The sequence below is a fragment of the Anomaloglossus baeobatrachus genome, chromosome 3 (assembly GCF_048569485.1).
Source record: "Anomaloglossus baeobatrachus isolate aAnoBae1 chromosome 3, aAnoBae1.hap1, whole genome shotgun sequence".
NCBI lineage: Eukaryota > Metazoa > Chordata > Amphibia > Anura > Aromobatidae > Anomaloglossus > Anomaloglossus baeobatrachus.
The window spans coordinates 294,851,762-294,878,792 of NC_134355.1; the positions used below are offsets into that span (position 1 = coordinate 294,851,762).

General features: G+C 49.4%; 1 non-coding gene across 1 annotated transcript; it reads left to right on the plus strand.

The window, feature by feature from the left end:
• The first annotated feature begins 11,314 nt into the window (after positions 1–11,314).
• Positions 11,315–11,386, plus strand: TRNAE-CUC (transfer RNA glutamic acid (anticodon CUC)). Its single transcript has one exon. It is a non-coding gene; the product is annotated as a tRNA-Glu (tRNA).
• The last annotated feature ends 15,645 nt before the right edge of the window (positions 11,387–27,031 follow it).

Sequence of the window (27,031 nt, forward strand, 5' to 3'; positions counted from 1 at the left end):
AAATCTGCAGCAGCGGCACTTCCAAGCCATTTCAATGACATTTTGGAAATGCTGTGTCCATGCTGCGGATTTTTCCGCTGCGGATTTGCCGCGGATTTTGATCCGGAAAAATCTGCAGCATGTCAATTGTTTGTTGCGGATTTTGGTGCGGATTTGGGTATAGAATGGGAAAAAAAAAAAAATCCGCATCAAAATCCGCGGCAAATCCGCGGGTGCGGATTTGCCGCGAAAGTCGCGGATTTTCAGGCAGAAAAGTCCGCAGGTACATTCTACCGTGGACACATAGCCTAAGGTGTGCGATCTCGTATGCGATGTGACACGCCCAGGTCGCATATGCGATTGAATGAGATTGCACGTAGGTCGTTCATTTGCTGTCACACGTGCGTTAGTAGTCTATGTTAAATTGATCAATTTTGTGTGCAATCCTTTAGATCATGTGTTCTGTGACGTATGCATTGGGCACCTTTTTTTTTTTTTTATTTATTGACTTGCCAAGCGTGTGTAATGTGTAGGGATGCGTTTTTACTATGTCATCTGCCATTCAGCTCTGCTACATGGCCGCTGACAGCAGACACAGACAGCCATGTAGCAGAGCTGAATGGTAGTTGACAGCAGACACAGAAAGAGCCGCACTGTCAGAATGAACTCAGGTGAACCTCACCCGACTTCATGGTCATGCTGCGGCTCTGTCTGTGTCGCGTCCCGATTAGCGGTCACCAGTGAAGCGCTCACCGGTGACCGCTAATCTCCTGAGTAACTGAATTGAGCAGCCCTCTCTCATATACTCACCGATCCCCGATCCCCGGCTCTGCACGGCATTCACACTGCTCCGGCGGCTTTTACTATTTTGAAAAAGCCGGCCGCCCATTAAACAATCTCGTATTCCCTGCTTTCCCCGCCCACCAGCGCCTATGATTGGTTACAGTGAGACACGCCCCCACGCTGAGTGACAGGTGTCACACTGCACCCAATCACAGCAGCCGGTGGGCGTGTCTATACTGTGTAGTGAAATAAATAATTAAATAATTAAAAAAAACGGCGTGCGGTCCCCCCCAATTTTAAAACCAGCCAGATAAAGCCATACGGCTGCAGGCTGGTATTCTCAGGATGGGGAGCTCCACGGTATGGGGAGCCCCCCAGCCTAACAATATCAGCCAACAGCCGCCCAGAATTGCCGCATACATTATATGCGACAGTTCTGGGACTGTACCCGGCTCTTCCCGATTTGCCCTGGTGCGTTGGCAAATCGGGGTAATAAGGAGTTATTGGCAGCCCATAGCTGCCACTAAATCCTAGATTAATCATGTCAGGCGTCTATGAGACACCCTCCATGATTAATCTGTAAATTACAGTAAATAAACACACACACACGAAAAAATCCTTTATTAGAAATAAAAAACACAAACACATTCCCTGGTTCACCACTTTAATCAGCCCCAAAAAGCCCTCCTTGTCCGGCGTACTCCAGGATGATGCAGCGTCGCTTCCAGCGCTGCTGCATGGAGGTGACCGGAGCTGAAGCAGACACAGCCGCTCCGGTCACCTCCACACGGCAAATGAAGAGAGCTGCGCGATCAGCTGAGCTGTCACCGAGGTTACCCGCTGTCACTGGATCCAGCGGTGGATTCAGCGGTGGCCGCGGGTAACCTCAGTGACAGCTCAGCTGATCGCGTGGCTGTCTTTATTAGCTGCGTGGAGGTGACCGGAGCGGCGGTGTATTCTGCAGCTCCGGTCACCTCCATGCAGCAGCGCTGGAAGCGACGCTGGACCATCCTGGATTACGCCGGACATGGAGGGCTTTTTGGGGCTGATTAAAGTGGTTAACCAGGGTATATGTTTGTGTTTTTTATTTCTAATAAAGGATTTTTTCAGGTGTGTGTTTATTTACTGTAATTTACAGATTAATCATGTAAGGTGTCTCATAGACGCCTGACATGTTTAATCTAGGACTTATTGGCAGCTATGGGCTGCCAATAACTCCTTATTACCCCGATTTGCCAATGCACCAGGGCAAATCGGGAAGAGCCGGGTACAGTCCCAGAACTGTCGCATCTAATGTATGCGGCCATTCTGGGCGGCTGCTGGCTGATATTGTTAGGCTGGGGAGCTCCCCATAACGTGGAGCTCCCCATCCTGAGAATACCAGCCTTCAGCCGTATGGCTTTATCTGGCTGGTTTTAAAATTGGGGGGGACCGCACGCCGTTTTTTTTAATTATTTAATTATTTATTTCACTACACAGTATAGACACGCCCACCGGCTGCTGTGATTGGGTGCAGTGTGACACCTGTCACTCAGCCTGGGGGCGTGTCTCACTGTAACCAATCATAGGCGTCGGTGGGCGGGGAAAGCAGGGAATACCAGATTGTTTAATGGGCGGCCGGCTTTTTCAAAACAGTAAAAGCCGCCGGAGCAGTGTGAATGCCGTGCAGCGCCGCACCGGGGATCGAGGATCGGTGAGTATATGAGAGAGGGGGTAAGAGGGATAGACTGACATGGACAGAGAGAGAGGGACAGAGATAGTGACGGACTGACAGAGATTAGTGAATGACAGACATTGTGAGGCGCTTCAGAACGCAGCTTTTCAGCTGCGCTCTGAAGCAGACCTTTTTTAAGCTGCGGTGCAGAGCGCACACCTGCGCACATAGCCTCAGACATCACAATCGTATGAGGGATATCACACGTTACAATTGACTAGTTTCGTACTACCAAACGTCCAATGTATGAGGAATAAACGACGTGTATGCGATCACCGTATTTGCGTTCAATATCGATCGCACGTAGGTTTCACACGCAAATACGTCACGAACGATGCCGGATGTGCGTCACTTACAACTTGACCCTGACGACGGATTGAAAGATCTATTGAAGTGTGTAAAGCAGGCATTAGAACCATGATAACAGAATTCTGTGATTTAAAAAAATGATACTTCCTGCTACATTCCAACTAGACATGTCTGGCCTCACTGAATTCACTTGTATTGTGCGAGGCCACACACGTCTAGTTGGCACATGACTGCATGTATGCAAATCACATACTTGCAGTCCATTTTTTTCTTGGATAGCACTTCTACCAATGATAGTTTGGATGGCTATTCCCAAGTTAGATTTTATCTCTGGACCGAGTGGTTCATGCAAAATCTTGGAGAATTGTTCAATAGTGATCCGAGTGCTAGATCAAAATCGGCAATAAAATCTATGGGTTAGTGAAAATATCTGACAGTATATGGATACCATCCATCTGTCAGAAAACTGATGAACCTGACCAGACGCTGATAAATATCTGATAACAGTCTTATGGAAATATAGTGAAACTGATGAAAATCATTGCTGAAACTTGCTCCATTTTTCTCGTACATAGAAACCTGATGTCTGAATGAACTGTAAAGGCCGCTTTACACGCTGCGATATCGGTACCGATATCGCTAGCATGGGTACCCGCCCCCATCTGTTGTGTGACACGGGCAAATTGCTGCCCGTGCCGCACAACATCGCCCAGACTCGTCACACTAATTACCTGTCCGAAGACGTCGCTGTGACCGGCAAACCGCCTCCTTTCTAAGGGGGCGGTTCGTTCAGCGTCACAGCGACGTCACAGCGACGTCACAGCTGCGTCACTAAACCGCCGCCCAATAGAAGTGGAGGGGCAGAGATGAGTGGGACGTAACATGCCGCCCACCTCCTTCCTTCCGCATAGCGGCCGGGAGGCAGGTAAGGAGAGCTTCCTCGTTCCTGTGGTGTCACACAGAGCGATGTGTGCTGCCACAGGAACGAGGAACAACCTTGTTACTGCTGCAGTGACGATTTTTGAGAATGGACCCCCATATCACCGATGAGCGATTTTGCACGTTTTTGCGACGATGCAAAATCGCTCATCGGTGTCACACGCAACGGCATGGCTAATGCAGCCGGATGTGCGTCACAAATTCCGTGACCCCCAACGAGTTCGCATTAGCGATGTCGTAGCGTGTAAAGCCCCCTTTAGGTCTCATTCATCCGTCAGTATTTTCCACGTACGAGAAAAGTGGACCTTAATTTGGTCAGACTTTCATCAGAGTTTGGTCCGAGTGTCATCAATTTTTCTTGTTTGTGGAAGCAAAATTAATTAAACCACCCCTCTATTATTTCCTCTCTAACAGTCCATGAAAATCAGACTGCACTCGGATGGCATCCAATTGCTGACCAATTTTTTCATGGACCCATAGATTTTCACTGCTGAGTTTGATCTGACACTTGGATCAATATCGAACATGTCTCCATGATTTTACATGGACTGCTCAGTCTGGAAAACATCATGGACACAGGAGCACCCCCATTTACTATTATAGGTAGCAGTGATATACCCCAGAAAACTACGAATAGCACTGCTACCAGAAAAACTGATGTCTGAATTACCCCATCTTTTTTTCTTGAAAAGGTCTGTGTTTTTTCCTTTCACTGGGCCATTGACTTACATGGCGAATTTCATCTGCGGCACAGATGAAAGTAGGACATGTCTCCGTTTTCTTTTTTTTTTTGCAGACAATCATTCCGTCAATAAAGTACATGTGAATATGGAAAACTGAATCTAGTGGGTCCATTATCTATCAGAAAAATAGCCAATACCACACGTACCAACAAACCTAATGCATGAATCTGGCCTTCGTCTAATCTTTCCTACCCGATTTTATTTTATGGATACATTAGTGGATGTGGTTGTCACGTCCTATCCACTAATAAGTTGGAATTCACTGCAGAAAAAGTCCAAGTAAACCTTCATGCTCTCTGGAAAAAAGAAAGGAATAGATCTGCTTGTTCTGAGAAACATCTTAGACAAAGGTCTGTAGAAATGTCAGAAAGAGGCACAAAATTAGCAGTTTTAGCGAAATGGTTCACGATGATCCCGAAAGTGGTAAATCCTCCAGCTGGAGAAAACTGGAATATGAAGTCCATACAAATGTCAATCAATAGTCTTATAGGAATGCTCAATGCTTGGAGAATGATTGAAGGAGCTTGTCTTTGGGCTTGGGCTTTTCACAGGTATAGAAAAGTGACCTACCACAAGGAGTGGAGCCAATAAAGTACTATGTGAGCTGTCAGGAAACAATGTTATTTCATTAATCTAGAAGAGGATGCAATGGACCTAGAACCAAGAACAGCAGTATATTAGAAGTTAAGAGGGATTCACCACTCTACCTAACTGCTGCCACTTCATTTAGAAGGTGCACATACACAGTACATGTGTTGCACCCCAGGGGGTCGGGGGAAAATACTCGTCACCGTGCCGGTGAGGGTCAGGGCATGTCACGGGTGGCCCTGCCCGGTTTCATGACCCCAAGGTGTACACAGAGGGAGAGGGGGAATAAGGATGATGGTGGAGGTTGGTTTCGTGACGCCACCTGCGGTATGCGGCCAGGTGTTCCCACTGTGAGTCCTCTCTGGTCGGGGTCTCTCCAATCCCGATGTATGTGGAATATGGAACTGGTTGCAGGTGTTTCCGGCACTCACCGGAGACCCTGGAATCCTGTGTAGCTGTAAAGAACCCAGGCTGAGCTGGATGCTCCAAGCCACAGGCCCTATGGCGCTTCCAGAAGTGTGAGGTAGAAGAGACTGGACCGAGGTCCCTAACTGTGTCTCACCCCAAGCTGTGCCCGGGGAAGATGCTCCTTCCCTTTCCCCCAAGTGATGCCTGCCCCCCAGGTGGTTGTCCCAGTGACCGGAAAAGTCCCATGCTTTGTGACGGCCACCCCCCTATCTACCCCAGTACATACCCCCAGTGGGAAGGCACCTAACTGTTTGTGGTGTGTGAATGTGAGAAACACCAGCGATTAACCTCTCTTACCCGGGATGAGTACTACATCTTAAAGGAGATGCCGTACCCTGTGGCGACTGAAGCCTCAGGGGCGCCACACATGAATGTCAGGACCAGACAACCACCTAATGTTTATGGCGGTGTCCAAAGTCTTTCACAATGGCAGATATTTGGGTAAAGTAGAATTAAACATGGAATTTCAACATGCCCGATCCCATACACATTTGTCCAAGATAAGGGGTTGGGAGTAATAGAGTTTAGACAATTCAGCCTGCAGGATGTTATAGAGGAGGCAAAGCTCAATAGATTGGCTTATAGATTTGGGGAATAGATTAATTAAAATCAGTAGTTTATTAATTGAAACACCTGCCCAATTTGGACATAGCAGTCAATGGGGTGGTGCTCCTTAGTTCTCTACAGCCCTCCCTGTATAAGTATGCATTGACAGCGCTCAGATACTCCTTAGGACCTCCCACTTGACTGGTTAGAACACACTGAGCAGGTATTTCAAAGTAAAAAAAGTTTTACTGAATTCCCTACTGAGTTTACAACCGGCTGATTATGGACCTATCCTACAAATTAGCAATAAATACTGTAAGTCCCGGACAACACTGATCCATACACTATGTACATCTGGCCAATGCCAGGTCTGGTCATCAATATCAAATCGGTGGGGGTTTAACACCTGACACCCCCACCATTTGGTATTGATTACCTAAAAATATGTCCTCAATATCATAGTAGTGGACAACTGTATGGAGTTGGCTTAAAATATAAAATTATGAAACGCTAAATTGTCAATTTTTAGTCTCCCCACCAGATCCAAAAAATGCTATAGAAAGTTATTAAAAAGTTGTATGTACCCCAAATAGTACCAATGAAAATGGCATCTTGGCACATAAAACAAGCCCCCAAACAGGTCCATAATAATAACAAATATATATTTTTTTCCTTCTAGAAAGTGAAAAGTTGTTCTTAACAACTGATGATGTACATTTTGATCATAGGTCCCATGCTGGGTGTATTAAGAGCTCAGGAGCTAAACCTGCTCTATATCGAACAGATGCTGGCTGTATGATACAGACAGCATCTACTTCTAACAGCAGAGAGCACAGGTTTTTTGAAGGGATTCAAAAATATTGTTAAAAAAGGAAAAAAATGAAAGCCAGCATATAAAAGTCATAGCACTTCTAAAAAAAAGATGTATTTGTGATTGCAGTATCATATGTACACCAAATTGGTATTGATAGAAATGTCAGCTTGGTGCTCAAGAAACAAACCCTCACGCAGATCTATCAACAAAAAAGAAAATGGCGACACAAACATTTTTTAGTTCAGATTTTTTTTAACCACTAAAATATAAAAAAAATATGTTTTATATCCCTGTAATTGTTCAGGTTGGGCATGAAAGTCTGCTGTCACTCAATGTGACTGCAGACTAGTGAGTCCTCACATTGAGCCTGGTGCGCACTGTTAGGATTCTCAGCAGATGCTGGCGGTGAGACCAGGGCAGTCAAATGACCACAAGTATGTGTTATGTGTCGCGGGCGGAGGAGGGGACGCTGCGCTCTCCCACTGCTCGGGTCCGGCCGCCGCTGCTGCTGCGGCCGCTGCTGCTCGGTGGCTCGAGCGATGGGCCGGATCCCAGGGACTCGAGCGGCGCTCCTCGCCCGTGAGTGAAAAGGGGTTTGGTTTTGGGGATTTATTGTCCGTGACGCCACCCACGGTTGTGGTGATTTTTGTTGGTAACACCACCACTGCTCTGTATGGGGATCCCGGGAGCGGTGACAGGGAGCAGCAAAGTTGTTAGTTCTCCCCTCCGTGGGTAGGGGGTGGTTGTCCCGGGGCCCAGTGATGGGGTGGAGGATGAGGGATGGCAGGCCAGGTGCGGGGCCTGGTGAGGTGCAGGGTCGCGGGGGGCAGCGCTGTGCCTCACGGCACGGTGGTACTCACTCAGCCTGAGACGGTGACACAGTTCTCCGTAAAACACACGGCTGGAAAGACGGTTCCCACGGACGGCTGCTGTTGCTTTTCCCCGGTAGTTAACGGTGACTGTCTCTTTTCCTGCACCTAAGTTCAGTGTTGGTAGCGATGGATTCCCACCGGTTACCCGCTCCCCGACTTGGATATGGGCCGGAGGAGCCCCTCTTTGCCCGCAGGCGCTGGCCCTGAGAAACTGGTGCCTTGGCGGTGGCGGTGTCTCTTTCATACGGTTGGACTGTTGCCTTCAATCGGGACTTAGTTGTTTGGAGACCCGGAGGTCCCCTTCACTGATGGATTTGGCAAATTCACGGCGACTCCCAGCCTTGCAGGGATCCGAAAGGCCCCCGCCAATGGTGCTGGCCTCTCCCCGTGCACCGGTCCGGCACCGCCGGGCCACCACCCGTCCGCGGCCCCCACGGCAACCCCGATCAGCCACTCCCGCAGACGGTCACCGCCGTCTGCTAACCTTGCTGTCTCAGTCCGGGGCACACACCTGGACTAACTTCAGGCTTTCAAACTGTCATTTTCCTCCTTCACTACTCTCACTGCACTACTGCTCAGCTCCTCTCACTTTCTCCTCCAAAACTAATCTGCCTGGTTTCCCTCATCCAGGACTGTGAACTCCTTGGTGGGTGGAGACCAACCGCCTGGCTCCACCCCCTGGTGTGGACATCAGTTCCTGGGGAAGGCAACAAGGATTTTTGGTTTAGCTTAGATGTGCCTAACCGGGGTATAGGGTGTGGTGGTGTCATTACCTGTGACCCCTGGCTTGCCCAGGGCGTCACATTATGCATTATCCCGGCCACAATCCTACTAGATGTGTGTGGACTCATTAAATTCACTTGTAATGAGCAAGGTGAGGCCTGTCTAAAGGGCACTTTACACACAGCGACATCAATAGCGATGTCGCTGGTGAAAGCACCCGCCCCCGTTGATTGTGCGTCACGGGCAAATCGCTGCCCGTGGCGCACAACATTGCTAACACCCGTCACACATACTTACCTTCCTAGCTAAGCGATCGCCCAATAGAAGCAAAGGGATGGAGATGAGCGGGCGTAACATCCCGCCCACCTCCTTCCTTCCTCATTGCCGGAGGACGCAGGTACGGTGTTGTTCGTCGTTCCTGCGGTGTCACACTTAGCGATGTGTGATGCCACAGGAACGACGAACAACCTGCGTCCAAAAGCAGCAACAATATTTGAGATTAGAACAACGTGTCAACGATCAACGATATGGTGAGTATTTCTGATCATTAACGGTCGTTCCTGCATTTCACACACAACGACGTTGCTAACGAGGCCGGATGTGCGTCACGAATTCCGAGACCTCAACGACATCTCGTTAGTGATGTCATTGCGTGTAAAGGGGCCTTAATCGGAAGGTGGCCAGGAATATGCATTTCGCATACTTGTGATCACATGCTCGCCTCGGTCTCACCGCAAGCATCGGAAAATCCTGACAGTACATGCTGTGTATGCTGTGAGGATTTACAAGTCTGTAATCACCTAGAGTGGCTGAAGACTTTCTCGCCAAACCTGAACAACTTATTTAAGGAAATCAACCCCTTCATGACCCTTGATCTACCGGAATGTCACCGGTCATGTCTGTCCCTTTAATGTAGGCTCACCCTGCTTTCTCACACATGTTGGCCGATCTGATCAGCCGACATGTGCAGCTAACAGGCGTGGGTAGATTGGAGATCCACTGCGCCTATTAACTAGTTAAATCCCACTGTTAATCTCTGACAGTGGGATTTAATTCCTGCCGACTAAGGGTGGTGTCACACACAGCGACGACAACAACGACGTTGCTGCTACGTCACCATTTTCTGTGACGTTGCAGCGACGTCCCATTGCTGTCGCTGTGTGTGACATCCAGCAACGACCTGGCCCCTGCTGTGAGGTCGCTGGTCATTGCTGAATGTCCAGCTTCATTTTTTGGTCGTCGCTTTTCCGCTGTGACGCACACATTGCTGTGTGTGACAGCGAGAGAGCGACGAAATGAAGCGAGCAGGGAGCAGGAGCTGGAATCTGGCAGCTGTGGTAAGCTGTAACCAGGGTAAACATCGGGTAACCAAGGGAAGACTTTTCCCTGGTTACCCGATATTTACCTTCGTTACCAGCGTCCGCCGCTCTCGCTGCCAGTGCCGGCTCCTGCTCTCTGCACATGTAGCTGCAGTTCACATCGGGTAATTAACCCAATGTGTACTGTAGCTAGGAGTGCAGGGAGCCAGCGCTAAACAGTGTGCGCGGCTCCCTGCTCTCTGCACATGTAGCACAGCGTCGTTATGATCGCTGCTGCTTCTGCTGTGTTTGACAGCTAAGCAGCGATCATAACAGCGACTTACAAGGTCGCTGTTGCGTCACAGAAAATGGTGACGTAACAGCGACGTCGTTGTCGCTGTCGCTATGTGTGAACCCAGCTTAAGAGTGCATCATTCCCAGCCCTCATTGGCGGCCCCGTGACGAGATGGGATAACGATGGGTTGCCATGAACAGTTGGGTGACTCCTCTGTAATGACGTAGTTGATGTGAATGCCGGCTAAGCACAGGCGTTCACAGGACATTTGCATTTCTTCTGTTCAGAGCAGTGCTAGCCCTTCTCTGTATAGCTGCACAAGTGATCACAGTGTATCAGCTTCAAGTCCCCTAACAAGAAAAAGTGTAAAAAAAAAGTGTTAAAACATATGAAAAAAATAAAAAAGTCAGTAAAGTTCAAATCACCCCCTTTTGCCCTATGCAAAATAAAACAATAAAAAAATATATACACATGTTTGGTATTGTTGCGTTCAGAAATGCCTGATCTATCAAAATATAAAATAATCTGATCGGTAAAGGACGTAACGCAAAAAAAATTAAAAACTCCAGAATTACATTTTTTTTTGGTCGCTGCAACATTGTAATAAAATGCAATAAGAGGCGATCAAAACATTGTATCTACCTAAAAATGGTATAATTAAAAGTGTCAGCTCAAGACGCAAAAAATAAGCCTTCACAGAGCCTGAAATCCTGAAAAATGAGGAAAATGGAGGAAAAAGCGCAATTATTATTATTTTTTTTTTCAAATTTCTGAATTTTTCGGACAAATAAAAACGTTATGGCTCTTGGAAGAATGGGAGGAAAAAACAAAAACGAGAAACGGAAAATCGTTGGATGGCGAAGGGGTTAAGAAGTGTAAAATTCTCACATTTTATTACAAACAGCACAATTGTCATTGGCTGGAAGGGGTTAAAGTAGTGTCTGGGTCAGGAGCTCACCCCAGTGCAAACTATAAACCCCCACTCCCAGTGCACCTCCACTCCCAGTGCACCTCCACTCCCAGTGCACCTCCACTCCCAGTGCACCTCCACTCCCAGTGCACCTCCACTCCCAGTGCAATGTGAATGGCAGCTCCTGGAAGCCAAAAGGAGAGTCGTGTAGCTTCTTGCGCAGGGACCTCAGTAGGCAGTCAGCACTGCAGAAGCCCAGAAGACAACAGCCAATTTGCAGACTTACAGCTCACTCTGCCCTGATATACCCTGAAGAATCCTTAACCTACAGCTTCCCTGGTGGTCTAGTGGTTAGGATTCGGCGCTCTCACCGCCGCGGCCCGGGTTCGATTCCCGGTCAGGGAATAAGCATGTTTTTTTTTTATATTTTACTTTATTTTTATACATATTTTTTGTTACTGTGCTATATGATCATTTCTTCTCCTTTTTGTTAATCGCTATGTGTCTAGAACATATATGAACTATGTTCCAGACCTGTACGGCAGTGACATATTCTAACCACACTCCTGGGATTATATAGGACTCGTCTGTACCTCTGTCCCCCTTCACTTTCATTTGATTATAAAGTCACTGATTACATGTACTTTTTATTTCTTCTTCTTGCTATTGAACGTATTTGTGTATTTATTTATAGTGACTTATTCCTCTCATTGCTCTGGCAGGAAAGGCTGCATGGATCTGTCAGCAGTGACACCTCCTGGCCACAGCTAGTATTGCACTCACTACCTGCTTGGTTGATTTGCCATTTTTTTTACAGTAAGTACAGTAATGTGAGAGGCCCCTTGTACATCATATTTGAGACCTCATTCCTACCTTATTTTGTTTTATTACATAACAATATATTAAAGCAAAGGGAGATATTCTGCAAGAAGAATAGTAGGTTCACTCCGTCCAGTTTCTGGACTATCCAGACAAATGTATACAGCTGTGAGCCTATGCAGCGGAACAGGATGCACTTACTGGACCTTCTCTTTTTGTATAAAGCTGTATTGAAACGGTTAATTTTTCACTATAGTTGAACCTGTAAGTAGGTTCTGATTAGTTGGTCGTAACCATGGATTCCAAAGGTCCTGCAATGTCCTGAACATGAGTTGAAGGGAACCTGTCAGGTGTAATATGCCCCCAGAACCACGAGCAGTCCTGGGTGCATATTACTAATCCCTAACTGTCCTTGTATATGTGCCGCCCTGACCTATCAGGTCGTCAGAGGCTATTGTGCAATCTGCCCTTCTGCATGATATCCACCTACTGTCTCCTCCCCAAAATCCTATAGAATGTAAGCCCGCAAGGGCAGGGCCCTCTTCCCTCTGTACCAGTCTGTCTACTGTAACTTGTATATGTATTCTGCATGTAACCCCTTCTCATGTACAGCACCATGGAATTAATGGTGCTCTATAAATAAAAAACAATAATAATTAATAATATCCACCTCCTCCTTGGTTACGGGTCCCTGACCTTTGGTGTTGCTAATGTGGCGCCCCTGACCTGGTCAGGCACCACTGAGTACTGCACCCATGCTGGGGACAGTACAATACAGGTAATCCAGAAGGCTGACCGGGGTGTGGAACACAGGCGCATAGTGATCAGGTCTCACACATGTACCCATGAGAGGACCCCTGGGGATCCCAGGAGGGGGAAAAGCCTTCACCTTCACTGGAATAGTGGAGGGGGCCAAAAGCCTCCATCTCCTCTCAAGGGGTGTGGTAAGAGAGTCTGGTTGCTAGGTGGCGTAGGCAGGCACAAAAAGGAAAAAGAGAAGGAGGAGTAAACAGTCTAGAGTCTGCAGCAGAGTGTGGAGGAGTGAGGAGCAGGAAAGTGAAGCTCTGACAGGAGCAGCAGTGAAGGTCCCAGATGTGAGCCGGTTCAGAGCAGAGTCCAGGGAGCTCCGAGGAGAGCTGACCCCTTCCCCTGGGCTGCTGTAGTCTGACAGCGTCCGCGCAGTGGCTACCGACGGGGGAGAACGGTCACCTAGGAGTGCTACCCGAAACCCATCTCCAGCTAAAGAGAGAGCACAGAGTGGGAAGTAAGGAGACTGCTAGGGAGAACCAGGCCCAAACGGGCGGCAGATCCCGGAGTGGGGATAGATCCACCTTTCCCTGCTAAACCTGCCGGTGTGGGGCCCTCAAAGCCCACACCACAACACCACAAAAGCCGCAGCCACGTAGCCACAGTTAGGGCCCATAGCTCACAGGAGGCAAGCAGCTGGAGTGAGCTGGTCCAGGCCACAAGCAAACGGCAAACGAAGGGGAGAGAGGCTTCAGCAACTTCCCTGGGTGACCCCCATAGGGACTAAAAGTCGGGGTTACCCCAAACCACCAAGGGCTAAGGAAGGCGAGTTGGTAGTCACCATCAGAAGTCAGCCTGAAGGATACCTGGTTCCCGCCTGGTTCATCCCAGCTACGCCCGGGTTACTCACCCTGCCACCTGAAGTGAGTAAAAACCCTGAAAGACATTCTGCCTGTGTGGAGTTATTCTGCGCCTTGTGGTTCTACGCACCTACACAGGGCCCTGGGGCTTGCCTCACTCTCAGGAGGCTATTCCAACTAACTGCACTCACCATCAGCCCCAGGCGTCCCTCAACCTGCAGTGGCGGTCCCTACTGGCCGCAATACTGAGAGTGGCGTCACGACAAGAAGAAGATCTCCTACCTGTGACCAGATCCAGCTGAGTGGAGTCCCTGAAGGTAATGCACCGACACAACACCTGTAGGGCTTCACACTAAGAACAAGCTAATCAAAACCCTAGGAACACTCTGCACCAGACACACCAGTGGACGTCCAGAAGAGAACAGGGCTGGCCATTTGGGGGGGTTGGTTAGGGGAGTTCAGGAGTGTCAGAAGTAGAGTAGGTGAGTGGTGACTCTCAAGAGGAGAGGTCAGGAGCTGGGCTCTTCAGTTACTAGGTGGCAGACGTTGGTCTGGCCTGGTAGGAGCTGGACCCCGGTCGCAGGGGATCGTGACAAGGGGCACGGACTGTCGAGGAGGACAGCCGGCGGCCAAGTGCCATCACCGGGCAGGGGCCAGGGTATGATGGGGTACGTGGACTGTCGCGGGCGGGGAGGATGCCGTCACTGCTGCGCTCTCGCTAACGCTCGGGTCCGGCGCTGCTGCGGCTCGGTGGCTCAAGCAGTGGGCTGGATCCGGGGACTCGAGCGGCGCTCCTCGCCCGTGAGTGAAAGGGGTGGTTGGTTTGGGGGATTTAGTCCGTGACGCCACCCACGGGTCGTGGTGAAGATAGGCACCACCGCTGCTGATGACGGGGATCCCGGGAGCGATGGTAAGGGTCACCTATCTGGCTAACCACTACTCGGATGCCTCTGCTCTGTGCCAGTCATTGCACTGGCTGCCCATATATCATAGGATCCAATTCAAACTGCTTGTTCTCACCCACAAAGCTCTCCACAGTGCAGCACCCCCCTACATCTCCAACCTCCTCTCTGTCTATCAGTCCACCCGTTCTCTATGCTCTGCAAGCAACTTTCGACTAACATCCACACTAATTTGAACCTCCCACTCCCAGATCCAAGACTTCTTCTGAGCTGCACCAACCCTCTGGAACGCTCTACCCCAAGAAGTTAGGACAAATCACAACTTACTCAGCTTCAGACGCACCCTAAAGACGCATCTTTTTAGGGCGGCCTATCACACTCCCTAATCAGATTCGATTCACGTAGTCCCTCTACAACCTCTCACAACATAGCTCCACATCAAACTCCATGGCACCCAAAGGCATCTCAAGGCTCGGGCCCACTGGTCCAGGAAACCATTATCCAGCCCCATTTCCGTGAGATGGTTGGATTGTCATTGTAAATAAGCACTTGAACCTTGCCTCTCCCCCCATCTCATTGTAGATTGTAAGCTCTCACGAGCAGGGTTGTATTTTTTTTTTTCCCTCTAAATATTGGATTTCTATAACTGTTACTTGTTTGTATATGATCCTCCTGAATTGTAAAGCGCTACGGAATATGTTGGCGCTATAGAAATAAAGATTATTATTATTATTATTATTATTATTATTAAGGAGCATCTGGGATGTTGTTTTCCCCCTCCATGGGTAGGGGTCGGTGGTCCTGGGGCCCGGTGATGTTGTGACGGGGAGGCAGGGTCGGTGGGGTGCAGGGTTGCAGGGACAGCGCGGCGCGGTGCCGGATGGCACGGGTGTACTCACTCAGCAAGAAAGGTACAAAGTCCTCGATAAACCAAACGGCTGGATGGACGGGTCCCGCAGCCGGCTGCAGTGCTTCTCCCTGGACAGGTGATGGCGGCTGTCTTTCCCTGCACCTTGATGTTCTCTTTCTGACTACTATGGATTCCCAACGGTAGTCTGCTCCCCGGTGTATGGGTACCGGAGGAGCCCGTTTGCCCGCAGACGCTGGCCCTTGGGTCTCTAGCCTTAGGCCGTAGCTGTATACCCTCACGGTGTGGGCGGTGGCCTTCAATCGGGACTTTTGCTGTTGTGAAACCCCTGGGGCTCCACTCACATTCGGATCTGACTATTGTCGGCGGCTCCAAGCCTGGTTGGGGTCCGTTGGCCCTGCCTGTGTGTGCTGGCTTCACGTCGCTCTCCGGTCAGTACCGGCAGGCCGCCGCCCATCCCCGGTCCTACGGTTCCGCGTTGCTCCACCACTCCTGCAGACGGCCACAACCTTGCTGTCAGTGCCTGGGCCACAAACCCAGACACCCAAGTGCTTACTCCTCACTCCTCAAACTCCAACACTCAACTGTCACTTTTCCCGCCTCCAGGCCTGTGAACTCCTCGGTGGGTGGGGCCAACTGCTTAGCTCCGCCCCACCTGGTGTGGACATCAGACCCTGGAGGGAGGCAACAAGGATTTTGTGTTTAGCTGGTGTCCCTGTCTAATGGGGTGGGGTGTTTGTGTGTTATCTGTGACGACCTGGCTAGGCCAGGGCGCCACATGGACCCTAGGCCAGGAAGTAGCTTCAGGCGTCCTGGTAATTCACCCAATGAGGATGGAGCCTTCAAGATCCGTTCTCCACCCGCTCCAAAATTGGGGTACTAGCGCAACGAGGGGGATATGACGTTCCCACTGCATAGTCCAGAAAATCCCAAGTGTGATCCCTGAGAGCAAGCTCACTCCGTTAGCCATACGGGTGAGCGGGACCCGTTTTAGTTTCAAGCTAAAAGGGACCAACTATAGAAAGAGGTGCCAAGGTCAAGGTAACAGGCTAACAAGCAACACCAACGGGCACGGGATCCAGGCGTGCTCCCTCCCTGCTGCAGTGGCATCAACAACTTTTGTTTACCATGGTTGTCAGCGTCAGCGTTATTAGACTGAGTGAGTATGCAATTAATCCTTACCGGCCCGACGGCACCTTCCCGACATCATCACCGAGTCCCGGGGCATTCCCCCTACCCGTGGAGGGGTTAAACACCTGGCTGCCCACACCACCGCCACCAGGCACTCCCAGCCGCAGCGGTGATACTTTACCCTTACCCCACATCACGGGTGGCGTCACGAACTGTCCATACCATCCCCTGTACATAACTCCCCTTTTTATTCGAGTTACCGCATGACCCCCCGGTCCGGAGACCCCTCAAGCCACCGCCGATCCAGATCCAGTATATGTGACGCCCAGCTGCTGATGTGTGGGCGTCACATATACAATAGCATAGATAGAGAGATCTTTAGAAAAAGTATTTCTAAACATATTTTACCGTATGCTAATCAGCGAGGGCACTAGTCCCCTGGGTGTTAGTTCCCCTGACTAGTCGCCCCTCATTAGCATGTTAGTACACCCCATGTGGGCGGTTCAGCGCACATGACCCCGGAGTTTCGGTCATGCGCACTATGAAGCCGGGTGTACGCTTCCTGGCTTCAAACTGAAGTAGTGCATATAACCGAACCTCCGGGGTCATGTGCACTGAGCTGAAATCCAGCGTCGGATGCGATGGCAGCGGATAGGTGAGTGAAATCATCCTCTGACGCTGTGTGTGCATTCATTAGCATGTTAGCACACCCACAGGGGTGTACTAACATGCTAATAAGGGGCGACTAACCGGGGAACTAACATCCTTGGGACTAGTCCCCTCGCTCATTAGCATACGGTAAAAGATCTTTAGAAATACTTTTTCTAAAGATCCCTTTAGCTATGCTAATGTATACAGGGACGGTTAGGCAGGGATTAGCAATATGCACCCAGAACTGCTCGTGGTTCTGGGTGCAAATTGGACCTGACAGGTTCACTTTAAGTGACAGGGAATCAGGAGAACTATACTACATTTCTATTTGGAGGTATTTGCTAATATTATCATTACACCTATTATATATTGGGATAGGATTTTGGAGAGGAGAATACCCCTTTAAGGCCCCCTTCACACGTCCGTGAAAAACACGCACGTGTGTTACGGGCCGTTTTTCGGGTCCGTGTCCCGTTTTTGTGTCCGTTTTTATGGTCCGTGTGGCACCTGTGTGAATTGCGTATGCTAGCCGTGTTTGTGTGCAGAACGTCCGTGTGTGCGTGTGGAATTAACGTGTATGTGTACGTGGAATGTCCGTGTGGAATGTCCGTGTGTGTGATGCACAATGTCGTTTATAAATGTCGGCTGACAGCAGACAGAGTTGCGCGATGAGAATGAACTCGGGTGAACTTCACCAGACTTCATCCTCATACCGCGGCTCTGTCTGTGTCGAGTACTGATTAGCGGTCACCTGTGAAGGATTCACCGGTGACCGCTAATCCCCCGAGTGACTGAAGTTTCCCCCCCTCTCTCATACTCACCGTTCCTCGATCCCCGGCGCGGCCCTGCACGGCATTCACACTGCTGCGGCGGCTTTTACTATTTTGAAAAAGCCGGCCGCCCATTAAACAATCTCGTATTCCCTGCTTTTCCCCGCCCACCGGCGCCTATGATTGGTTGCAGTGAGACACGCCCCCACACTGAGTGACAGGTGTCACACTGCACCCAATCACAGCAGCCGGTGGGCGTGTCTATACTGTGCAGTAAAATAAATAAATAAATAATTAAAAAAAAACGGCGTGCGGTCCCCCCCAATTTTAATGCCAGCCAGATAAAGCCATACGGCTGAAGGCTGGTATTCTCAGGATGGGGAGCTCCACGTTATGGGGAGCCCCCCACCCTAACAATATCAGTCAGCAGCCGCCCAGAATTGCCGCATACATTATATGCGACAGTTCTGGGGCTGTACCCGGCTCTTCCCGATTTGCCCTGGTGCTTTGGCAAATTGGGGTAATAAGGAGTTATTGGCAGCCCATAGCTGCCAATAAGTCCTAGATTAATCATGTCAGGCGTCTATGAGACACCCTCCATGATTAATCTGTAAGTTACAGTAAATAAACACACACGCCCGAAAAAATCCTTTATTAGAAATAAAAAACACACACATATACCCTGGTTCACCACTTTAATCAGCCCCAAAAAGCCCTCCATGTCCGGCGGAATCCAGGATGGTCCAGCGTCGCTTCCAGCGCAGCTGCATGGAGGTGACAGGAGCTGCAGAAGACACCGCCGCTCCGGTCACCTCCACGCAGCTAATGAAGACAGCCGTGCGATCAGCTGAGCTGTCACTGAGGTTACCCGCTGTCACTGGATCCAGCGGTGGATGCAGTGGTGGCCACGGGTAACCTCAGTGACAGCTCAGCTGATCGCACGGCTGTCTTCATTAGCTGCGTGGAGGTGACCGGAGCGGCGGTGTCTTCTGCAGCTCCTGTCACCTCCATGCAGCAGCGCTGGATGCGACGCTGGACCATCCTGGAGTACGCCGGACATGGAGGGCTTTTTGGGGCTGATTAAATTGCTGAACCAGGGTATATGTGTGTGTTTTTTATTTCTAATAAAGGATTTTTTCTGGTGTGTGTGTGTTTATTTACTGTAATTTACAGATTAATCATGGAGGGTGTCTCATAGACGCCTGACATGATTAATCTAGGACTTATTGGCAGCTATGGGCTGCCAATAACTCCTTATTACCCCGATTTGCCAAAGCACCAGGGCAAATCGGGAAGAGCCGGGTACAGCCCCAGAACTGTCGCATATAATGTATGCGGAAATTCTGGGCGGCTGCTGACTGATATTGTTAGGGTGGGGGGCTCCCCATAACGTGGAGCTCCCCATCCTGAGAATACCAGCCTTCAGCCGTATGGCTTTATCTGGCTGGCATTAAAATTGGGGGGGACCGCACGCCGTTTTTTTTTAATTATTTATTTATTTATTTTACTGCACAGTATAGACACGCCCACCGGCTGCTGTGATTGGGTGCAGTGTGACACCTGTCACTCAGTGTGGGGGCGTGTCTCACTGCAACCAATCATAGGCGCCGGTGGGCGGGGAAAGCAGGGAATAGGAGATTTTTTAATGAGCGGCCGGCTTTTTCAAAATAGTAAAAGCCGCCGCAGCAGTGTGAATGCCGTGCAGCGCTGCGCCGGAGATCGGGGAACGGTAAGTATGAGAGAGGGGGGGGGAACTGACCGACAGACTGTGAGAGAGGGATCGACAGACAGAGAGACCGACAGAGAGACAGAGAGACCGACCGACGGACTCAGGGAGATTGACCGACATACACAGAAATAGAAAGAATAGCCGACATCACTAGAAATAAAAACACCAAATGGACACGGACTATAGGTAGATGCATACGTGTTTACTAACGTGTGTGCACATACCCAGAGACTTTCATTGTGTCCACGTGTGCGTGCTCCGTGCAGATAACGGACATGCATCCGTGCAAAACGCAAACACATACGGATCACGGACACGCACACACGGATATCTATATATATAATTGCCTTATTCTGTCTGTCTGTCTGTCTGTCTGTCATGCTCCGAAATTGTGTCCTTACGGTGACACAAAGCTGATTGGCCGCTGGGCTCGCCATGGCCCCGCCCCCCCACACGGATTGGCCTCTCGCCCCGGCTCTCTGCAGGCCCCGCCCCCTCACGCAATGCACGCTCGCTGTGGCCCAACTGACACGGGGCTCCGATTCCCAGGTGAGTACACACACACACACACATCAGATCACACTCACTCTCACACACACCTCACACACTCACAACATGCTGGGATATCGCTTGCTTCTACACCGGCTCCGTCAGGATCCCAGCAGCGCCAGACATAACCTTGCGATGCTGGGATCTTAACGGAGGCCGTGAAAGCTGGTAACCATTATACACATCGGGTAACTAAGGTCCCTTAGTTACCCGATGTGTATCATAGTTACCAGTGTACACGGCTCACACTCACACACACATCACATCGCATCCACACATCAAGGTCCTGCAGCTGCAGAACATACATAACATAACAGCACACACACACACACACAAATCAGATCACACTCACTCACATACACACATCACATCGCATCCACACATCAAGGTCCTGCAGCTGCAGAACATACATAACATAACAGCACACACACACACACACAAATCAGATCACACTCACTCACATACACACATCACATCGCATCCACATACTCACAACATCCTGGGATATCGCTTGCTTCTCGGCGGCGATACTGTGCTGTGAGCTTCCAGGACCTGACGGAGGATCACATGGCCAGAAGCATGTGATATCCCCGGATGTTGTGAGTATCAGCGCGTATGTGCAATATCGTCAGTGTCTGTGTGTGTGAGTGTATGCGATCGGGTGTGTGTGAGTGTATGCGATCGGGTGTGTGTGTGAGTGTATGCGATCGGGTGTGTGTGTGAGTGTATGCGATCGGGTGTGTGTGTGAGTGGATGCGATCGGGTGTGTGTGTGAGTGTATGCGATCGGGTGTGTGTGTGAGTGGATGCGATCGGTTGTGTGTGTGAGTGGATGCGATCGGTTGTGTGTGTGAGTGGATGCGATCGGTTGTGTGTGTGAGTGGATGCGATCGGGTGTGTGTGTGAGTGGATGCGATCGGTTGTGTGTGTGAGTGGATGCGATCGGTTGTGTGTGTGAGTGGATGCGATCGGTTGTGTGTGTGAGTGGATGCGATCGGTTGTGTGTGTGAGTGGATGCGATCGGTTGTGTGGGTGAGTGGATGCGATCGGTTGTGTGGGTGAGTGGATGCGATCGGGTGTGGGTGAGTGTCGGCAGAGGAGCACGGCGTGCTGGAGGAGGCTGGGAGCAGAGAGGCTGATCTTGGGGAAGGCTGGGAGGGGGGGGCTGATGCTAAGGGAGGCTGGAAGGAGAGAGGCTGAGCAAACGTGCTCCATCCGCCATACTGCGCACTCCCCATCGTGCTGCATCCCCCATGCTGCGCACTCCCAAACGTGGTCCATCCGCCATGCTGCGCACTCCCAAACGTGGTCCATCCGCCATGCTGCGCACTCCCAAACGTGGTCCATCCGCCATGCTGCACACTCCCAAACGTGCTCCATCCGCCATGCTGCGCACTCCCAAACGTGCTCCATCCGCCATACTGCGCACTCCCCATCGTGCACCATCCGGCATGCTGCGCACTCCTAAGCGGATGGAGCATGATGGGGGGTGCGCAGCATGGCGGATGGAGCACGTTTGGGAGTGCGCAGCATGGCGGATGGAGCACGTTTGGGAGTGCGCAGCATGACGGATGGAGCACGTTTGGGAGTGCGCAGCATGACGGATGGAGCATGTTTGGGAGTGCGCAGCATGCCGGATGGTGCACGATGGGGAGTGCGCAGTATGGCGGATGGAGCACGTTTGGGAGTGCGCAGTATGGCGGTTGGAGCACGTTTCGGAGTGCGCAGCATGGCGGATGGAGCACGTTTGGGAGTGCGCAGCATGGCGGATGGACCACGTTTGGGAGCGCGCAGCATGGCGGATGGAGCACGTTTGGGAGTGCGCAGCATGGCGGATGGAGCACGTTTGGAAGTGCGCAGCATGGCGGATGGAGCACGTTTGGGAGTGCGCAGCATGGCGGATGGAGCACGTTTGGGAGTGCGCAGCATGCCGGATGGTGCACGATGGGGAGTGCGCAGCATGGCGGATGGAGCACGTTTGGGAGTGCGCAGCATGGCGGATGGAGCACGTTTGGGAGTGCGCAGCATGGCGGATGGACCACGTTTGGGAGTGCGCAGCATGGCGGATGGAGCACGTTTCGGAGTGCGCAGCATGGCGGATGGAGCACGTTTGGGAGTGCGCAGCATGGCGGGTGGAGCACGTTTGGGAGTGCGCAGCATGGCGGATGGAGCATGATAGGGGGTGCGCAGCATGGCGGATGGAGCACGTTTGGGAGTGCGCAGCATGGCGGATGGAGCACGTTTGGGAGTGTGCAGCATGGCGGATAGAGCACGATGGGGAGTGCACAGTATGGCGGATGGAGCACGTTTGGGAGTGCGCAGTATGGCGGATGGAGCACGTTTCGGAGTGCGCAGCATGGGGGATGGAGCACGTTTGGGAGTGCGCAGCATGGCGGATGGACCACGTTTGGGAGCGCGCAGCATAGCGGATGGAGCACGTTTGGGAGTGCGCAGCATGGCGGATGGAGCACGTTTGGAAGTGCGCAGCATGGCGGATGGAGCACGTTTGGGAGTGCGCAGCATGGCGGATGGAGCACGTTTGGGAGTGCGCAGCATGCCGGATGGTGCACGATGGGGAGTGCGCAGTATGGCGGATGGAGCACGTTTGGGAGTGCGCAGCATGGCGGATGGAGCACGTTTGGGAGTGCGCAGCATGGCGGATGGACCACGTTTGGGAGTGCGCAGCATGGCGGATGGAGCACGTTTGGGAGTGCGCAGCATGGCGGATGGAGCACGTTTGGGAGTGCGCAGCATGGCGGGTGGAGCACGTTTGGGAGTGCGCAGCATGGCGGATGGAGCATGATAGGGGGTGCGCAGCATGGCGGATGGAGCACGTTTGGCAGTGCGCAGCATGGCGGATGGAGCACGTTTGGGAGTGTGCAGCATGGCGGATAGAGCACGATGGGGAGTGCGCAGCATGGCGGATGGAGCACGTTTGGGAGTGCGCAGCATGGGGGATGCAGCACGATGGGGAGTGCGCAGTATGGCGGATGGAGCACGTTTGGGAGTGCGCAGCATGGCGGATGGACCACGTTTGGGAGTGCGCAGCATGGCGGATGGAGCACGTTTGGGAGTGCGCAGCATGGGGGATGCAGCACGATGGGGGGTGCGCAGCATGGGGGATGGAGCACGATGGGAGGTGCACACCTCCCCCCAACACACACACACACGCGCACTGCACAACACACACACACTAGGAATCACAAACAACGCCCTACACAGACACCCACACACACAGACAACGCTGCACACACAAATATACGCACATACTGCACAACACACACATTGCTCAAAACATACCTCCCCCCAAAACACACCACACCCACACAAACCGCACAACACACACACACACAACGCTACAGACACACAGCGCTCCACAAACAACACACGCAACACACATACAACACCGCTCTCACCCCCCGCGACACTCAGAACATGTACAGCGCCCTACACAAACACTTGGTAACGACACACAACAACATCTTTATATATAACAAAAATCATACATGAACTACACAATACGTAAATTCTAGAATACCCGATGCGTAGAATCGGGCCACCTTCTAGTAATAAAATAACGGACGTGTGACTACAATCATAGATTAACATTGGTGCACGTTTGGCCGTGTCTCCGGTATATACGGAAACGGACCAAACACGCACGTGTATCACGGACGTGTGAAGGGGGCCTAAGACAAATTTCTGTTTGAAAATTCAAATATTGCTCCTTCCATCTGAGCTCTCTCGTTTGTTCAAAGAGAGGTTTCCGACCACATGTGGGGTATCACAGGGTCATGTGATGACTCCTGTAGCTCATATGACTCACTTAAGGGTGCTTTACATACTGCGACATCGCTAGCGATAGCACCCGCCCCCGTCATTCGTGCGACATTTAGTGCTCGCTGCCGTAGCGAACATTATCGCTACGGCAACGTCACACACACATACCTTGTCAGCGACGTCGCTGTGACCGCCGAACAATCCCTCCCTCAAGGGGGAGGTGTGTTCGGCGTCACAGCGACGTCACAGCGGCGTCACTAAGCGGCCGGCCAATAGAAGCGGAGGGGCGGAGATGAGCGGGATGTAACATCCCGTCCACCTCCTTCCTTCCGCATTGCCGGTGGACACAGGTAAGGAGATGGTCGTCGTTCCTGCAGTGTCACACATAGCGATGTGTGATGCCGCAGGATCGAGGAACAACATCGTACTTGTGGCAGCAGCGATATTAAGGAAAGGAGCGAAGTGTCAGCGATCACTGTTTTTGAACGATTTTGCGATCGTTGATCGTCGCTCCTTGGTGTCACACGCTGCGATGTTGCTACCGGATGTGCGTCACTAACGACGTGACCCCGACGATATATCGGCAGCGATGTCACAGCGTGTAAAGCACCCGTACAGGCTATGTGCGCATGTCTGCGTTTTGGTTGTCAAATAAAATGCATCCAAAACGCACAAAACAAGTGACATGTTGCTTTTTTAAACGCATCGATTTTGTCAATTAATTGGTATCCAAAACGCTGCGTTTAAAAAAGCAACGTGAGCATGGAATTTGCTAAATTTTCATAGACTTTGCTGGGGACGCACAATGCATGAATTTACGCTGCAGTTTAAAACGCTGCATAAATGCATGCAAAACGCACATGTGCGCACATACCCTTACTATTTCACTCGGCCGCGAGCTGGTTGAGACAGGAAATGAGCATATCTGTTGGTCACAGCTGAGTAGCTGTGATCAGCAGATATGGCAGAGCGATCAGACTGCTGATCCATATAGCCCCCTAGGAGACCTAGTAAAATAAAAAAAAGAAAAGTTTAAAAAAAAGTTTTAAAAAAATTTAAAAAAATAAAAAAACCCTAAAAGTTCAAATCACCCCCACCTTCGCCCCATTGAAAATTAAAGGGTTGAAAAAAAAAATAATAATAATAAAAAAAAAATAAAATATATATATATCTATATATACACATATATACAGTATATATATATATATGTATATATATATATACACAAATATATACTGTATAGATATAAACACATTTGGTATGTTCAGAAATGCCTGATCTATCAAAATATAAAATAAATTAATTTGATCTGTAAAGGATGTAGCGGCAAAAAAAATTACAAACGCCAAAATGATCATTTTTGGTTGCCGCAAATTTTGCGCTAAATGCAATAACAGGCGATCAAAACGTAGCATCTGCGCAAAAATGGTACCGCTAAAAACGTCAGCCTGAGATGCAAAAAATAAGCCATCACTGAGCCATAGATTCCGAAAATCGAGAACGCTACAGGTCACGGAATATGGCTTAAAACGTACGCCACTTTTTTCAGACAAACATCTGATTTTTTTTAACCACTTAGATAAAAGTAAACCTATATATATTTGGTGTCAACGAACTCGCACCAACCTGAGGCATCACACCAACACATCAGTTTTACCATATAGTGAACACAATGAATAAAATATCTCAAAAACAATACCGATGTCGCACTTTTTTTGTAATTTTTCCACATGTGGATTGTTTTTTTTGCCGTTTTCCACTGCACTATATGGTAAAACTCATTGTTTAATTTAAAAGTACAGCTGGTTCCGCAAAAAACAAGCCCTCACATGACCAGATTGACTGAAAAATAAAAAATTTACGTCTCTCGGAAGAAGAATGTTGAAATAAAAACAGCGCAAAATTGGCCAGTCGTGAAGGGGTTAAAAACAAATATATACCCAAGAGTCAACAAAAGCAAAATTAATATCTAATGTGAAAAAATAATCAAAATAATAGAATTGTACTAAATACTGGAGTGTAAGAAGTATAAAGTATATATGCACATGATTTCAAAAGAAGAAAGAATGTGCTCAAAAAAACAATATGGAATAAAATAACTAATTTTTATTGAGTATGATTAAAAATAACAATGAATAGTAATGCCACAAATAGCCACAAGGAGGCACCACTCTCATATACACTTGTCAAACTGGTAAAAGGAATATATGATATAAATAATCCAAATACGGGAAGAAATTATATTATAATAATATTATATATTATATGTAACAATTGTACACACCCATTAATATTACAAGAATTAGCTCAATTAACTGCACCAACAGAAATTAAATTCCATTGGCCCAGGATAATATTGCACTAATAATCATATTGAATAAATCCCCAAAATAAATAATGTATAATATAATTAGGGAGGATAAAATTATTTTATAGTAGGAAAATTATATATACGGAAGGATATGATTTAATATAGTGCAGTACCTTTTTTTGGGGGAGTGGCCATGAGGGCATTTATATGTGCCAGAAGAAGAAAACCATTGACGTCAAGGTAACACAATTTCATTCTCAGTTGCAATCTATGTACAGTACGAGGGGCTGCTGATAAGTCTTTGACTTTTTTTGTTTCTATGATAATGAATGTTACATCACATGAAAGCCTTATGTGTTTATTTATGCAGTATGTTTTCAAAATTTTGTGTTTGTTGCTTATGGCAACAGTGTTATACGCACCCAGGAAAATAAATTGGCAAAGTCTAATATGATATTCACAGCAACTGAGATCAGAGGAGTGATAAAATTCTTGTTTCTGCAAGGAAAGTCCGCAACGGATATTCATAGTGATATCCTAGTGAAGGAAGAGCACCGCCCTATGGGATCTCCCGGTATACCAAAATGCACTATATCAACAGAAAAAAGGGAGTATACCATAGCAGGAATCACCAAACACATGTATTAAATAGATACAAACTCTTTATTTGAAAGCACAGAGAGCACACTACCAAACACACTGGCAGTGTGGGACACACATAGAATGTACATTAAAAACAATTAAAAAGCCAATCAGGCATACAATTCGAGGTCAGAACCCTTTATGAAAAAGTAGTAGCATATGAAATGCTTATAGGGACCTCTCTATAGTGGAACCGCTAGGTAAAGATATTTGTCAATATAAATATAATTAATAATGCAACCTATAGCTATACATAATATCTGTAATAACGATGCCACATACGTGCAGAGCA